The sequence below is a fragment of the Aedes aegypti genome, chromosome 1 (genome assembly GCF_002204515.2).
Source record: "Aedes aegypti strain LVP_AGWG chromosome 1, AaegL5.0 Primary Assembly, whole genome shotgun sequence".
Lineage (NCBI taxonomy): Eukaryota > Metazoa > Arthropoda > Insecta > Diptera > Culicidae > Aedes > Aedes aegypti.
The window spans coordinates 108,097,978-108,115,083 of record NC_035107.1 but is presented as its reverse complement, the minus strand read 5'-3'; the positions used below and the strand labels follow the sequence as shown (position 1 = coordinate 108,115,083).

The following is a 17,106-nucleotide window of genomic DNA, read 5'->3' as shown; positions in this document are numbered from 1 at the left end:
CGATGATGTAGCGACGAACTAAACGACGATCGAACCCAGTGTATTTTGCTCACCCAAGTCGTCGGACGGGTAATCTGCCAGCGATTGAAATTTGGTCGAAAATAAGGTTGAAAATACGTTTCAAAATGTCCGAATTGTGTCGCAGCGTGAAGTTAAAGTGTTCAGAAAGGGAGTTTTCCTAAATTTGTTCCCCGATTGTGGAGTAATACGCGAGAAAAGGTGTTTTTTTGGTAGGCTGCTCTGAGGAAAGAAAAATCATTGAATCCCCCACGAGTAAAGAGATGGTGCAGTGTGTGGATCGAAGAGAGAGTGTTCAAGAATAAGCAAACGAAGGAAAAAAGCACCATAACTAGAGATACGAGACGACGACGACGAGCAGCGATTGTTTTTTGCCACACGAAGAATCATCGTAAGCACCATTTTGCCCATCGAAAAAAAAAAAATTGCTGCTAAAAGAAAATGCAAAATTGCAAGTGATAAGCCTGCCGCGATGCGAGAGCTTGACAACAAGCGATGAGTGCTGTTTTTTTTTAACACAATGCGATAAAATTTAATATTCGCCTGCTTATTTCGGGGTTTTGGTAAATCGTGTGGCGCACCGATCGCAGTCGGCCAGTGTGAAGATAAAAAGTATAAAGTAGGCTGACAGTCGTGTCTTGTGTGGAGGGCGGATGATGGAAAAAATGTGATGTGAAACGAAGAAGGAGCGCCATTACGATGTCTGGGATTTCTCGGTGGCGTATTGAGAGAAGCGCAGACGTAGATTTTCCTACTTGGGTAAGTATATTAAAGTAGCGAACTTGAGCGAGCAAAAGCACAACAACAATAACAGCAGAAACATGCTGAGGGTGAAAAAGTAGTGTCTGGCTCTTCGGAAAGGGTACCGATCGAATTTTGTTGGTCTAGTCCTCCTCTTCAACGCATGCATGTGAGAAGGGCTAAACAAGTGCGAAACGCTGCTTTCCACACGCAGGTATTGCCAACTTTAACGGGTGGCGACCCACATAATTTAAAGACGTTGGCTCACTGCGTAGGGTCTATAAAAAATAAGTAGGAATATAGGAATGATAGGCGCATATGATACGGTACGAAGCGAATGACGAGTGCATTTGTGTAATGCTGTTGGATTATCGATGGACAAAGCGATGGACAAATCAATGGATTACACTGCGGAACACGTTTTTGTCTCAAGCATCTAAATACCGCTATTTACTTGATTGAGGGTTGTTGAATCTATTGCCGTTTTCAAAAATATCATAGCATGTCTAGTTTTTGAGATACAGTCGACTCTCCACATATCGATGTCGATGTTTTTGTCGGTCCCTTTATTGTGCACACATTTTCACTCTCCTCTACCTATCTCAAGTAATATTAATTATACCTTTTGACTTGGTACCTTTTATCTGTTCGTACCTACGGCATTCCTGAGCTATAAGTACTGACTGCAGTTGGCGCAGAAGGGAGCCTTCCCGAACTGTGGACTGATTAACATATTATTTTATTCTTTATTTTCAGTATATAAAAGTGGCGACGAGGATCATGGAAACGTGTGTTGAAGATAATCGATTTTCTTTGGGGTGGCGAATTGCCAATTGTATCTGTTTTTGAAAGTGTGGTGAAATTGCCGATTTGAGTTGAACCAAATTCTTCTTCAGAGCTGACGAAATTGTCGTTTATTGTGAACATAGTTGTTCTTTTGTGAAGCAATTGCTGTATTGAGAACGAAATTGTTCTTTAGTGTTGGCGAATTTGTCAAATGCAATGTTGAGCAGTAAATCTAATGATTTGAATGTTTTGTTGTAGTCATGGAATTTGCGCATTTAAGATAAGATTGTGGAATTCTTTGGATATGTTTTCGATTGTTCGTTGTATGAGTTGTTGCAACTTGTAGGTGGCTTTTAAAGAGTTATTATAAAGTTTCTAAAGGAGAAAGGACTGTCATGTCATTCCTGAGCTATAAGTACTGGCTGTAGTTGGCGCGGAAGGGAGACTTCCCGAACTATAGACTGATTAACATATTTTTTTTTCTTTATTTACAGGATATAAAATCCATATCTCGATATATTCCTATCTCGATACGATTTTCGTTCTCGATTTTCTCTTCGTATGTCGATATCATCAATCCCATCATCAAAGGTTACTAGACATCTAATTTTCAAAGACGACATGACGTCCGTTTGTTTTTAATTTCCCTGGTAACGAAGTGGCTTCTAATCTAGTATTTATTAAAAACTTGTCCTTTGTCTCGATCTCTCCCTATATCGATTGTCGATATCGAGATGTGGAGAGTCGACTGTATTGGCTGTTGAAAATGCAAAATTTGACGATATCAGTTATTTTGCATACAAGTTGGACAGCTTGTATGACAATTTATTTGCTTAATTTACCACATAATTCAAACTTAATGTGTATAACAATACTCAGTGATGCATTTGAACTGCACGCGAGCCAAAAATGAACAGAACGCGTTCCATTTTGTTGCTTACGAACGTAGTAGACAATGAATTTCAGAGCAAAAGACTACCGCTACTCAAGAACGCTCCATTCAGTTCACAATACTGATTAGAGCTCAAACGCAAGATATATGTTAATGATTCACCTAAAAAATAAAGGCACAACTGTTTGATACTTGTTGTAATGTATTGAACAGCCGGCAAATAATGTTGGCTTATACTGTGCAATAGACAAAATGTATTGAGTTCAAATTTCGGCTCACGCGAGTTCATATTTTTGAACTGAACAATGATCAAGCCTACTTGATCTCTCCGTTCAATAGAGTGAACTGGAACGCATCGTTACAAAACTTCAAACAAAATTCTTAAAATACAAAAGCGTGTGTTCCGAAAACTTTTTTAAAGAAATACCTCTGATTCCACCTTTGATTCCTTAACATGTGTTGAAAAACGTATAACGAAGCGTTTTTATAGTGCTTTGTTGTATATGCGATTCCTTCTACTATTAGCCAAAGAGCTGCTTTTAGGTCTTTCCTACCTTTTCCTATATTGATTCCTATAATCTCAGTAGCACTGCTAAAGTTAACTTTTATCTGTTTCCTCACTACTTTTTTAATCCAATTCCATATTTCTCTAGAATATATACACTCTTTCATCCTATGTATATTAGTATCAAGTTTACTACATATTACACATTTGTTTTTTGACTGACCTCTTATTTTATATTTGCACAATTTTTCATTATTTGGAAAAATGTCATTCAAAACTACATATAACACTGATTTAGCTTTTTGTATTGGTACCCCGCGTGGCCGTAAATATTGACGTAATTGATATTATTGATTTTAACCGAGATTATCCTTCCACTAGGATCACAGATTACATCGCTGTAATCTAGCCCCCTTCGTATTAGTATAGCTGTTCCTTGATTGTTCCCAATGTTAACGATCGCAATGTGTGAATAGGGAGCCGAATCCTATTCTTGGCACTTTTGATTCACTTGGGCAGTGGGGTTTTTTGAAAGCTACAGAGTTCATATTTGGCCTCAATGTGCATCGTACTGAAGTGCTCCTTTTTGCAAAGGTTCAGACAATTCGGCCGAGAAAAACCCCCCATGCCAAAGTGAATCATGGAAGTGCCCAAGTAGCTCTGCACCCTAGATGAAAGAAAAATTTCGAAAGGCTACTTCCTGACAGAAAATAATGTCTGCGTTGCTGTTAACTATGTAGTCTTTGAACAACGAAAGCTTAACTCTTGTCTGTATAGCATTAAGATTAATGCTGGCCACAATTCTACTGTATACCATCATTACTTTGATTTTGAATTCCGCTTACTATGCCCTGAAGATGACCTAGTCTTCTTCCTCGTTTGATTCGGGACATCCTTCACCACACTTTTGTGAGCGTCGAACTCAGGCGACTCCTTATCACTATCGTTACCTCGTCTCTTCTGCATGGTTTTACCTTGTCTGGTCTGAGTGCTGAGACCTTCACTTGCAACTTCGAGCGTTCGAAGCGGCGATATATCCATCTCTTTCATTCGCTGGATGATGCTTGTCGAACCTCCTGAAGATTCACCTAGTTCCATTTGCTTATCCAAAGCCGGCATTTCATCCACCTGGTTCTCTTTTTGGTTACCCGAATCCGTAGGTACCGGTGTGATACCCTTAATGACATCTGCAAACGAAGTTTCGTGAGCGGTCACGTTGTTCTTTTGCTGGTTTCCAATTCTGTGCTGCACTGAGGAACGCTTTGGGCAGTCAGCCTTGACGTGCCCTTCCTCTTTGCAGACGAAGCATCGATTGCGTAGTCCTTCATAAAAAATACGACACTTAAAGTATCCAATGTACAATGCTGACGGAATTTCCGACTTAACCTCCATATGTTCCCCACGTGTTCCACTGTACGCATTGAACCCAAGATCTGCAGGCAGTTTCTCTCGCACCACCTGCCGCACTGAACCGAATTTTGCCATTACATTCGCGATCTCCGTATCACCGACCTCCGGCGGGAGGTTGAAAACTCTCACATAACGGAAGAACCCATCAGCTGGTACCACGTGGACTTGAGCCGTTGTGCCATCACCATATTTGAATGTTTCCGTTGCACGCAAACGTTGCGTCATTTCTTTCAGCACTTCTTCGTCAATGAACTTAACATAAAACGTGTTTTCCGTTGGATCTCGGTATACCGTATGAACATTTGTCTCCTTGATTTTCAAATCCTTTGCCACAAAAGTTATGGCATCCTTCACCGAGGGCATAGCTCCATTCTTTCCGAATTCAAATCCAATTGTGTTTTTCTTCTGAACTCGATCCATCCTTTGTTCAATTCCGTGTATTGTATAAGCGATAGCACTAGTGACCTTGACCACTGGCAATCTACTTTATTGTAATTGACCGAACGGAGCAAACCACAAAAGCGTGTGTACTCGACCGCTTCTCGTCTACTATTTGCCTTAAAATACAACACTGACAATACTTATGTATCAGCAAAGTTCTTAATATTTTCGATGCTGATAAGTTATTTTTTGGTAATTTAGAAAAGTATTGTTTTTTGCCATATAAGAGAAACGAAGCGTTTTGTATGGAGAGTGCAAGCATGTTAAAAAATTGATTTAATCTAAATTTTATCGTGCAATTTCATTCAAAATATATCTGAAATGAAAGTGTAAGTCCTATTTTGTATGCTTGCTGGATTAAATCACGAATAAAAATATAAATTATGCTTTAAATTTCGTATAAACAATCAATAAAACATCAATGGAACTTTGGCGACCTGTAGCTTAAGATTATGACGTGGAAGGACATTTCTGAAAATGGCATCAGATTCAACGACAACGACCCCAAATCAACTCAAGGCACATAATAGGCCAGGAGACGGGGATGAACTTGTCATTAATTTTACTGTCAATTTTTATACAAAATGTACTCTTTCGGAGCTATAAATTCACTCTACTTCCCCTGACCTATTCAATCCTTGAGACACGGAAAAAAGTCATTTTTATAACGCTGTGTTACCTGCTTTGATGATGCCCACAGTAACTGTTGATCAGCAGAAGTTCCATTTTATAATTGCAATTTCTCATCGATTTTTGTTTTGTATGGTATTCAGTTGGAGCTGCCTGACAGCTTAACTTGTCAAGGCTGAACCCTCGGTCTGGCTTTTGCTAAGTTTCCCTCTACCAGGACCAATACTCAGACGGACTAGGCTATGGTGCCCATATGAACCAACCCCCTGAAGAAAGCGCTAGTTCTTGAAGCCTACCACCATCAGTTTGGCGCTAGTGCTGGCGTAAACAAATTTAGGCTTTGCCCTCATCAAAACCCGTGCGGAAGCGACAAATGTGGTATGAGAAAAACATTATACTTTTGATAATCGTTATCATTGTGCCTAATAAAAAGTGGCTCAATTATCTAGCAATTACAGAAAAACTGGATAAAGTAATACACACTCAACACCAGCTTGATAGGTAAAATATGAATGTCGCATTCGAAAACGAGTGTGTCACGTGCCTAAAACGGTATTTTTGGACGAGCTGTCAAATCAGCACCTTCTTCAGCACCAAATTTTTGGTTTCACATCAGTTGTTCGTGGATGACAGCCGTTTCAGTCCTGGACATGAACACTGTTTTTTATTAGTATTGTGACGTGATAATTTTTGAAAAATACCCATATTCCTTTGCTTCTGAGAAAAGGAAGCATTGTGAAAATCAGCAGCTCCATCAGAATTTGTTTGAAATAGTAGTGTAGTAGTGTCATTACTAATACTGTCTAGTCAAAATGATTACTCCTGTCTTTTACGTAAGACTAGAGGCTTAAATGTCAATTGTCGTGAAGTCTTAACAAAATTAAGCTGTTTAGTAGTAGTTCTAGTTAATTTCATTTTGTATTGTTAAAGAAAAAAGTCACTTTCCTGGTCTGTTCAACAATTTCTCGAACCTAGCAAGTGAACCCTAATGATCGATCTTAGCGTCTTACTTTCCATAGTCATTTTTATAGTGAATATTTAAGAGTAAAGTTACCTTAGGCTTCTATTACAGTCTAATACAAGATTTACTTTTCGGTGGCAAATGCAATGCTTCACAACGCCTACTTTCTACTTGTAAATTTTGCAAAAATGAAGCTGGAATTAGATTATTTATACCGTTGTTACGAAAGAGGTATTTCTTTTTATGGCAATGTAAAAACCATATTAAAATAAGATTGTCGCCACTTATTTGTACTCAGTGAATCTACTAGTCATTTTCCTCAGAGTAATATTCCCTACGTCGTACATGATAACGATGTGTCTAGCTAGCTAATAGTAAGAGTGGCTACCAGGGATTGAATCCTGAGAAAATTGAGAGAATCGCTCACGTATCGCTCTCTGTAACTATCATAACATGCTGCACATTATGAGAGACTGTTTATCGTATACTGCTACAAGTTTGATCAGATTGGGGGGATAGTAGTGCATGATAAAACCCCTCTAAACATGCTCCAAGCCTGGGGGACACTATTGCTATTGGAAGTTCGTGGATTGTTTATCGTGCCAGTAAAGAAAAATACCTATCCCCAACGGTAAACAAGCGAGAAAAATGGATTTTATCATCGCTCTCTCGTTGGGGCTCTCGCTCGCTGCTTCCATTTATCAGACTTGTTACACCTTGCGATACAATGACGATCGTGGACCGCAACAGATGGGATATTTTTCTTTGCTTGCTTTGATCGTGCTTCATTCTCAAATGAGAGCGAATTCTGCAACGCCTGGTGGCTACGGATCTTTCTGGTTAGCAAAAGGCAAAATGATCGTCACCAATAGTATCAATGTCCATTTCGAATAAATTAATTATGTGAAATGGGCATCAATTCAAAAATCAAAAAGTAGGTACCAACAAATTAGTTGAACAGAAGTTTGTATCTTTGCAAAACTCAAGCAGCTAGTACAGTTTAGATCTTTTACTTTTTCTTGATCGTACTGCCATCAAAGAAATGTGATTTTCTTTGCCGTTTTTGGGCAGAAAGTTTCCACGCATCGAGATAGGCAATTACTTTTCTTGTCAATTGCAAAACAGCCTTCAGGCTTTAAACGCAAAAGAATAAATTGTACAAGATATTTTTAAAGAAATACAAGTGATAATAATTGGAATAGGTACACAAATCGCGCGTGATATATAATCGCAAATCAAAAGATGCGTTGTGAATATATCCAGAGGAAAATTGATCAGCATCAGAACAACAGCAAAGAGTTATGGAAAATTTTAAAGTCTTTATTGAAGCCCAGTAATTGTAAATCACGAACCATAACTTTCTATGGCACATTAAAACAGTCAGGGCAAATAATTGCATGTCGCGACATGTCGTTTTGATAAATATTTCGTCGATAGTATTTCATCGATCATAGAGTTAGTTAATGATCCAACCGAAATAACACAGTCGGTTAATAGTAACTGTAGATTTGAATTTTTTCATCAAATAATGGTTAGTAGAGTATCAGTAGGAGATGACATATAGAACGTTGCATCGTAGTAGACTAGGAAATGGATCGATTAGTCGGCAAGAATTTTGATAGGAGGTTGTTATCGGAGATATTCTGAATCAGTGAATAATAAAACGTGTAAATAATTTCAACTGTAATCGTTTCGTCAATTTATAAAGTGATCTGAAGTGCTTACTTATTCTCTAAACGTTTGAGGATTGGCTGGAATTGATAATGTTAACGTCATGCAAGATCGCTTTCGTGGCATCCTACCTACACAATAGACCTATTCATGTTTTCAAAAATGTCTAGCAACTCCCCAGACAACCAATACTTTCATTTTACATGTCAAAAAGAACTTCTGGTCGAAATTTTAGTCAATTTGGAGTAAATTTAGGTGTGCTTTAAATCAATTATGTGTTTTTGGACTATTTTCAAGCTTTAAAAAATCATAACTTCCGAAAGGAAAACCAAAATTTATCGGAAATACCTCTATATAGTAGTTTATCCAATTTCACGAACTTTTGTCGAACACGATTTTATGATTGGAGCAAGTTTTAACTTTTTTTATTTGGGGTCTTCCTTAGCCGAGTAGTTAGAGTCCGCGGCTACAAAGCAAAGCCATGCTGAAGGTGTCTGGGTTAGAATCCCGGTCGGTCCAGGATCTGTTCGTAATGGAAATTTCCTTGACTCCCCTGGGCATAGTGAATCATCGTACCTGCCACACGATATACGAATGCGAAAATGGCATCTTTGGCAAAGAAAGCTCTCAGTTAATAACTGTGGAAGTGCTCATAAGAACACTAAGCTGAGAAGCAGGCTCTGTCCCAGTGAGGACGTTAATGCCAATAATAATAAGAAGAAGAAGAAGTTTTAATTTAGTTTGGTTGAGGTTTGTGTCTCGAAGTTCTTGAAAATCTCTATTTTCGGAGAGTGTTTTCTCTGAAAAGCATATCTGTTTGAAAATTTCTGATTTTTAATTTCCAGACATGATGCCTATCCATATCTAAAGGTCAATCCCGTTCAAAGTTACCATTTATCTTACGAAAATAAATTGTAAAAAATAGGTAATTATGAAGCACATTTGTAAATCCGCTGTTAGTGAGCCAAAAGCATCACCGGGAGCTTCAAAGAATATAAAAAAATGAACACGTTAGCACTGTCTTTTCTCAGTCGATGATGATGATTGTTTTCATATCGTTCTAAATGGTCAGTGAAATGCGATCAAAACACTCATCATTCGGAAAACAAAGGCAATATTTATTTATTTATTTATTTATTTGTTCATCAACAGGCTTGATTCTGCCCCAATGATGTGTTCTTAAAACTAGGGTAAACAATAAGCATTTTGACAATATTACAGTAATAAAAACGGCAATAAGACAGTAATAATACGACAACAATTTTTTTTTTAAATACAGATAAAACAAACCAGTAAATTTCGAATTTATGCACTTTAAAACCAACAACTTCGAACACAAAACACTAACAACGAGCATATAATTTCAGTGAGACTAGATCAACTAGACGGATACCAAGTACATCTTTGGCGATTGATAAATTCCCTGAATTTTATAGTCGGTGGCCAAGTAGACGATCTCAATGCTGCTGTTTTCCATTTCTCATCGAGAACCACTTTGAAGGAGATGTAGTCCAATTCTTCACATGGTTTCCATTTCGGCACGAGCTTAGTAACGGTCCTGTTGTCTATATCCGTCAAGGATGGAAATCTAGTGATCATGACAAAATCCACGATGCATCGCGGTTGTTCTTTATCGTGCGATCATAGCAACAACGATTAACCTTTTGTCGTTAAGATATCACAACAAACTACGCTCCGCGATTAATGCATCGTTCTGCATGTATGCTAGCGATTAAGTGTTCGCGAGTCGTAGTTTTATCATTCTGAGGATTGTTCCATTTTTATCTGATGATATCCCTTCAAATATAATGTTTGCGATTCTAAAATCATTCGGGCATGGTTTTAGTGAAAAATAATGGCGCGAATGCGCCATGATTCAAGTTGATCGCTACTTGTAACAACATCCGATATACTCTTTGTCCCCCGACAAACAATGCATCGGATGCTCCATATGTCGGTAGAGTGCGCGCGTGGTGAGGTGTTCAAATCATGCTTGCTGCAAGAGCGACGGCCCTTTTAGATCGTTCGTATACCGTGTTGTTTATCGCTAGAGTCGATTTTTTTCCATCCTTGATATCCGTAATTCCAAGCGATTTCGATACCAACGAATCGATATCTTGTTCCGTCACACAACTATTCACATTCGATAAATGCAGCGAAAAAGAATGTTGTCGTTCCGTACTGGTGCATGCTATTCCTTCATTTGTATGATTAGCAGAACTTTCTCGCAATACTTCGTTCAGAGCGTCCGGAGATGATAAGGGGCTATCCATTAATTACGTAAGGGTTTATGGGGGGAGGGGGGGTTTGAGATTTCTTACGCGCCATACAATTTAGTTTTAATTTTCATACAAAAAATCTTACCATGGGGGGAGGGGGGTTGAAAAACCCCGAAAATTGTCTTACGTAATTAATGGACCGCCCCTAACGGTGTTGAAACTTGTTGCAATGGTAATGATTCCTCTAATGTTGAACGTCGCGAGTATCCTGACAACATTGTAGTGATGTTGGAAATTTGAATCTTCAATTCATTAATTTCTTTTATTATTTCCACTTTTGGACCACTGTGCTCTGTGTCTTGTTTACATTCGATCAGCTCTTGGAAGCGTTCGACATGAAACGATTCTAAACAAATATCGCAAAGCCATATGATGTTCTTTTTTATCACACTCACTTCTTCTTCTTCTTTCTGGCGTTACGTCCCCACTGGGACAGAGCCTGCTTCTCAGCTTAGTGTTCTTATGAGCACTTCCACAGTTATTAACTGAGAGCTTACTATTCCAATGACCATTTTTGCATGCGTATATCGTGTGGCAGGTACGATGATACTTTATGCCCTGGGAAGTCGAGAAAATTTCCAACCCGAAAAGATCCTCGACCGGTGGGATTCGAACCCACGACCCTCAGCTTGGTCTTGCTGAATAGCTGCGCGTTTACCGCTACGGCTATCTATCACACTCACAGCAGCTTCAGAGAGTCCAACACAATGAGCATGATAAGCTCCGCTACAGTTTCCTTCGCACACAGTGAAGCATTCCGTCTTCATGTCAATAGAATGAGTGCACTTTTTACAAAGCATCTTCACAGCGATGGAGTTTTGAGTTCTCAAACGTCGAGTTTTATCATAAGAATTACTACTTTCCAGCGCAAATGATATCGTTGACAACAACTGTGATAGATATTGACTCCTGGTAGAGTTAAAAGGATACTACGACGTAATTTACTATTTTCAACGTTCGCAAACAAATTGAATCCAACTTAAAAAAACGGAGCGCGGTGAAACGACAACTAGCTTCTTGCGGAGACAATGGACCAATGCACAAGTTCACTAATTTGACGTTTGAGCGGTGCCGAATTCACTGGTTACCATAGTCACATAAATAACACGGCACCGCTAAAACGTCAACGAGTGAATGCGTGCATTGGTCCATAGTGAACTCGTGCATTGGTTCATGGACTCTTGTTGCTATGCTGGCAATGGCAATGCTAACTTGTTCATTGGACCAATGCAGGAGTTCACTAATCTGACGTTCGAGCGGTGCCGAATTCCATGGTCACGTAAATAACACGGCACCGCTCAAACGTCAAATAATGAACTCGTGCATTGATCCATTCATTCATTCGTCAGTACATGTGTCATGCACGATTTTTAACCATCATCAGATTGCGATGCGGTGTTCGATCTTTGGGCATTTTTTGTAATTTATTGTCTCAAGCAACATGTAAGCAGTGGATGGTCAATGAATTCATAGATTTATTGTATTTGATTCCCGTTGACCAGGACTTGAAGAAATAATGTCTAAACCTTGTTGAAATATCAAGCGTTTTGGAATTTCGGGTACTGCATATGAATAGTTTGAGAACTATTTGTGTGGAAGAACTCAAAAAATTAATGTTTTTAAATCAAGCCCTGTGGAGTGTAATCTTGGTGCACCACAGGGAAGTATATTAGGGCCCATTTTGTTTGTAATGCATAATAATGATACGACACGCTTTGGTCTGGTCAAACTATTTGCAGATGATACCGTATTATTCATTGCAGATAGGAACATGCATGAAGCCTTTTCACATTTGCATAAAGATTTGCGTTCTCTAAATAGATGGTTAGAGTACGAACAGTTTACAGTTGCGGAACCGATGAAAATCAAAATGTGTCGTGTTAGAATTGATGATGAGACACCTGATCGCGCTAAGGAAATTAAATATCTTGGAGTGGTTATTGATGATAGATTAAAATTTGACACTCATATTGACAATGTCATCAAGTAAATAGCCAAGTAGTATGGAATTCTTTGTCGCTTAAAACACGATTGAACTATTGGTAGCAAGATGAAATTGTACAAATTAATCACCTCACCTAACCTGGACTTCTGCTCTTCCATTTCAGCAAATAAAACACAAATATCGAGGTTACAAAAAAAATGCGTTTGATTTCAAAATGTGATATACATTTGATTCCTCATCATTTTTGTTGGACACTTTCTTTCCTGCACTGAATTATGCAGTGTAGAAAGCGTCATTGCGCAACTCTCTCTCTAGTTGCAAAAGAATGGTAAACGCTTCTCGATATGATTTCTGATACCCTGAAATGACCTTCTATGAAATTAAAAAAAAAGCTGTTCGTAACTCGTTGCAGAATTCGTGTTGTACAAATTATCATTCTGCATGGGGAAAGGCCAGAAAAAATGTTCGGTAGGCGTGGTAGGTTTTTTTTTCGAAAGCAGTTCCCAATGTCAGGAAATAATTCCTTAGATGTATTTCGACATAGGTATAACTTTTTCCCAGATGATGTTTCGACTATGTGTTACCATATGGTGAGTAACGATTCTGGCTTTGCATCAACCCCATTCCTTGAATGAATTTGTTGGAGAATTCCTAGGTAAATTTGATGAAGTTTTCCTTAGGAAATTTCTCATATCATTTCTGGAGAATTCCTTAAAGAAACTTAAAGCGAATACCTGGAGCTTTTTTTTAATTTCTTTATTAGTATCATTTCAAACATTACATTCATTTCTTATAAGGTACCGCGGGGCAAGTGGGAACGAAAAAAACGATAGTTCAAACAAATTGTTCAATAACATTTCCAAATGTCAATATTTTTCAAATCCAACAACACAATCACGTTTTGGCAACATATTTGCTGGTGTGTGCATGAAACTAATCGAATAATTTCGAAATTGTGAAAACCTTGGAAGAAAGTTTTAGAATGAGCCATTGGACGCAGTTGCCTCGCTAAACGGGGCAATTCATGCGTCAATCCACATCAGTAAGTCAAGCATTACAATAGAAGGATTGAGAAGTCATAGATTTTTAATTTAGAACATATTTGATGTACAGAAGGGATCAACCATAAAATACGTTACGTTTTAGGAAGAAACCCTTTGTTTAATAGTATGTTACCTCACATTTAATATTAACTGAAAACTCCTCAATAAAAGCGTAAAGAGGAATTAAAAATGTTCAAAATATATCATTTATAAGTTGTTAATAAAAATGTAGCACTTAAACAATCAATAATTGACGAAATTATAAATATGTTTTGTTATTATTTATATGCATGGCAGAAAACCACCTTATGGGATGGAATTGTTTTCCATCACTACTTAATTTGGTAGAAATAACAAATAAAGTTCAAATAAAATAGAAAAGTAATCGTTATCATGATGCATTTCAAATTTCAGCCGTGTGTTTGTTCAATTTTAAAGTCGTATTTCAAAAATAAAAAATAAATTAAAAAATAAAGAATAATAACACTTTTTTTCTCCCTCTTATGCAATTACGTAATTTGAGGTTGATCTTTTTTCTATAAAAATCATTTGTTTGAATGTTTTAGTGCTACTCTCTAGCAAAATGTATGAAACGTGTACGAAAAGTTTTGATTCTGGTTTTTGTCTGATAGGTCCCACTTACCCCAGGTACAAATATATTTTGGGGTAAGATAGACCATCGAAAATTTCATATGAAATGAAAACAAAATACTGGTTTATCGTTAGCAGCTTGTAATAATACTTAAAATTATAGCTTACTGATGGAAATTCGATTTAAAACACATTTATTTTTTGCGAGTCAATGCAAGACGTGAAACGTGTCACAATTTATTATGCAAGTTGAAAATGGCGCTAAACTGACAACTGTTACATGAACCTCATGGTTATAAAAACAACAATATGTTTAGTACTAAATACATTCCTTGTCATTGTATCTTCAACTTTCTAGAAGAATACCCCCATGAAAAACTTTTCCTAGTTCAGCTATGACGAAACGCCCCACTTACCCCGGATTCTCACTTGCCCCGGGGTACCTTATCTAGGTGTTCTGTGTTATTAGTCAACACTATCATCCTAATTTGGTAAAACAAATTTAAGATTTTATTAACATTTTGTTAACAACATATTGCATTTCATTTGCCGTAGCAGTTCAGATTTTTACAGGTGAGTTGATTTCACCTATAAGCAGGTGAGAGAAAAAAAATAACGTTTTCAATTTACTAAAACTTTATCCTAAACATATAACGCATTAATCGTGGCAATAGAAGCAATTGCAACGATTGTTGCCTGGCGAATACCTGGAGTATCTTTCAAATAAATTCTTGGTTGAAATCTAGAACAAACGCAGAAGGAACATTTTGGAGGAAATCTTGAGAAATATTTGGAAAACCTTTAGAGAAATTACAGGTATGAAGTTTGAAGGATGACTGTTTTGGTTTCTCTTTTAAGGCATCGGGTATCTTTATTCTTATTTATTTAGATACGCACCCGCTACTATACAGTTATTTTCCTACAAATAATTCCAGCATTTTTGTAACATCTCTCTCAATGATTTGCCGTAACGTATATTAAGAAACAGTCTGTGGGATTACGATTATTTGGGACAGTGACAAATAAATAAATAGTAACCTTAAGGATTGAAATTAGAGGAGAAGAATGCAGCGCGGGCTGCAATGCTGCAGCATGGTACGCGGCAAAACGTGGAACGATACAAACTGAAGCGGAAACAGCAAACCCGCCTATTCCGGGACAAAAAGCGCCGCCTGGAAGAGGTGGAATGCCAAGAGATGGAGTTGCTGTACCGTTCTCAAGAAACGCGGAAGTTCTATCAGAAGCTCAACACATCCCGCAAAGGCTTCGTGCCGCGAGCTGAGATGTGCCGGGATAAGGATGGGAGCATCTTGACGGACGGAAGCGAGGTGATCGAAAGGTGGAAGCAGCACTACGATGAACACCTGAATGGCGCAGAGAACACAGGCACAGAAGGTCAGGACAGCGAAGGCGATGGCTACGTCAGCACAGCGGACAGCGGAAATCAACCAGCTCCCACGATGGGGGAAGTTAAGGATGCCATTCAACAGCTCAAGAACAACAAAGCCGCTGGCAAGGATGGTATCGGAGCCGAACTCATCAAGATGGGCCCGGACAGGTTGGCCGCTTGTCTGCATCGGCTGATAGTCAGAATCTGGGAAACGGAACAGCTACCGGAGGAGTGGAAGCAAGGCGTTATATGCCCTATCTACAAAAAGGGCGACAAACTGGAGTGTGAAAATTATCGTGCAATCACCATTCTAAACGCCGCCTATAAAGTGCTATCCCAGATTCTCTTCCGTCGTCTATCACCTATAGCAAACGAGTTCGTGGGAAGTTATCAAGCAGGTTTCATCGACGGCCGCTCGACAACGGACCAGATCTTTTCCGTGCGGCAAATCCTCCAGAAATGCCGTGAGTACCAGGTCCCTACGCACCATTTGTTCATCGATTTCAAGGCGGCATACGATAGTATCGACCGCATAGAGCTATGGAAAATCATGGACGAGAACAGCTTTCCCGGGAAGCTCACAAGATTGATCAGAGCAACGATGGACGGTGTGCAAAACTGCGTGAAGATCTCTGGCGAACACTCCAGGTCGTTCGAGTCTCGGCGGGGACTACGACAGGGCGACGGAATTTCGTGCCTGTTGTTCAATATTGCGCTTGAAGGTGTCATGCGGAGAGCCGGACTTAACAGTCGAGGCACGATTTTCACGAGATCCGGACAATTTGTTTGCTTCGCGGACGACATGGATATTATTGGGAGAAAATTTGAAACGGTGGCAGATTTGTTCACCCGCCTGAAACGCGAAGCAACAAGAGTCGGGCTAATGGTGAATGCGTCGAAAACAAAGTACATGCTGGTTGGCGGAACTGAGCGCGACAGGGCCCGCCTAGGAAGCAGTGTTACGATAGACGGGGATACCTTCGAGGTGGTGGACGAGTTCGTCTACCTCGGATCCTTGTTGACGGCTGACAACAATGTTAGTCGGGAAATACGAAGGCGCATCATCAGCGGAAGTCGTGTCTACTATGGGCTCCAGAAAAAACTGCGGTCAAGAAAGATTCACCCCCGCACCAAATGCACGATGTACAAAACGCTCATAAGACCGGTAGTCCTCTATGGGCATGAGGCGTGGACTATGCTCGAGGAGGACTTGCAAGCTCTTGGGGTTTTCGAACGCCGAGTGCTAAGGACGATCTTCGGCGGCGTGCAGGAGAACGGCGTGTGGCGGCGAAGGATGAACCACGAGCTCGCTCAACTCTACGGCGAACCCAGTATCGTGGAGGTAGCTAAAGCTGGAAGGATACGCTGGGCAGGGCATGTTGCAAGAATGCCGGACAACAACCCTGTAAAGATGGTGTTCGCCACGAATCCGGTCGGAACAAGAAGGCGTGGGGCGCAGCGAGCTAGGTGGATTGACCAGGTACACCAGGACCTGGAGAGCGTGGGTCACAGTCGAGGATGGAGAGAAGCGGCCATGAACCGAGGGAATTGGCGAAATATTGTTGGCGAGGCTTTATCAAGATAATTGATGTAAAGCCAAATAAGTAAGGATTGAAATTGGACATTCTTTGAGATATAGAACATCGAGATGTGGAGAGCCGACTGTATTACTACAGCTAGTTCATATTATTTCAGCGATGGCCTAAACATTTGTTTGAAAGCTTGTTCTTAAGACAAAGTTTTGATTTTCTATTAATAAGAGGATAACGACATTTCACATATTTGTTACATGATGTTACATGA

At 39.3% G+C, this 17,106-nt stretch overlaps 1 protein-coding gene across 1 annotated transcript in view; it reads left to right on the top strand.

The window, feature by feature from the left end:
- Positions 1-30: 30 nt before the first annotated feature.
- LOC5576468 (phosphatidylinositol 4,5-bisphosphate 3-kinase catalytic subunit beta isoform) overlaps positions 31-17,106 on the top strand; it is a 92,972-nt gene continuing 75,896 nt past the window's right edge. Inside the window, exon 1 of the mRNA XM_021844748.1 lies at positions 31-777. The gene's annotated coding sequence lies outside the window, so the exon portion shown is untranslated. The remainder of the gene's footprint in view (positions 778-17,106) is intronic.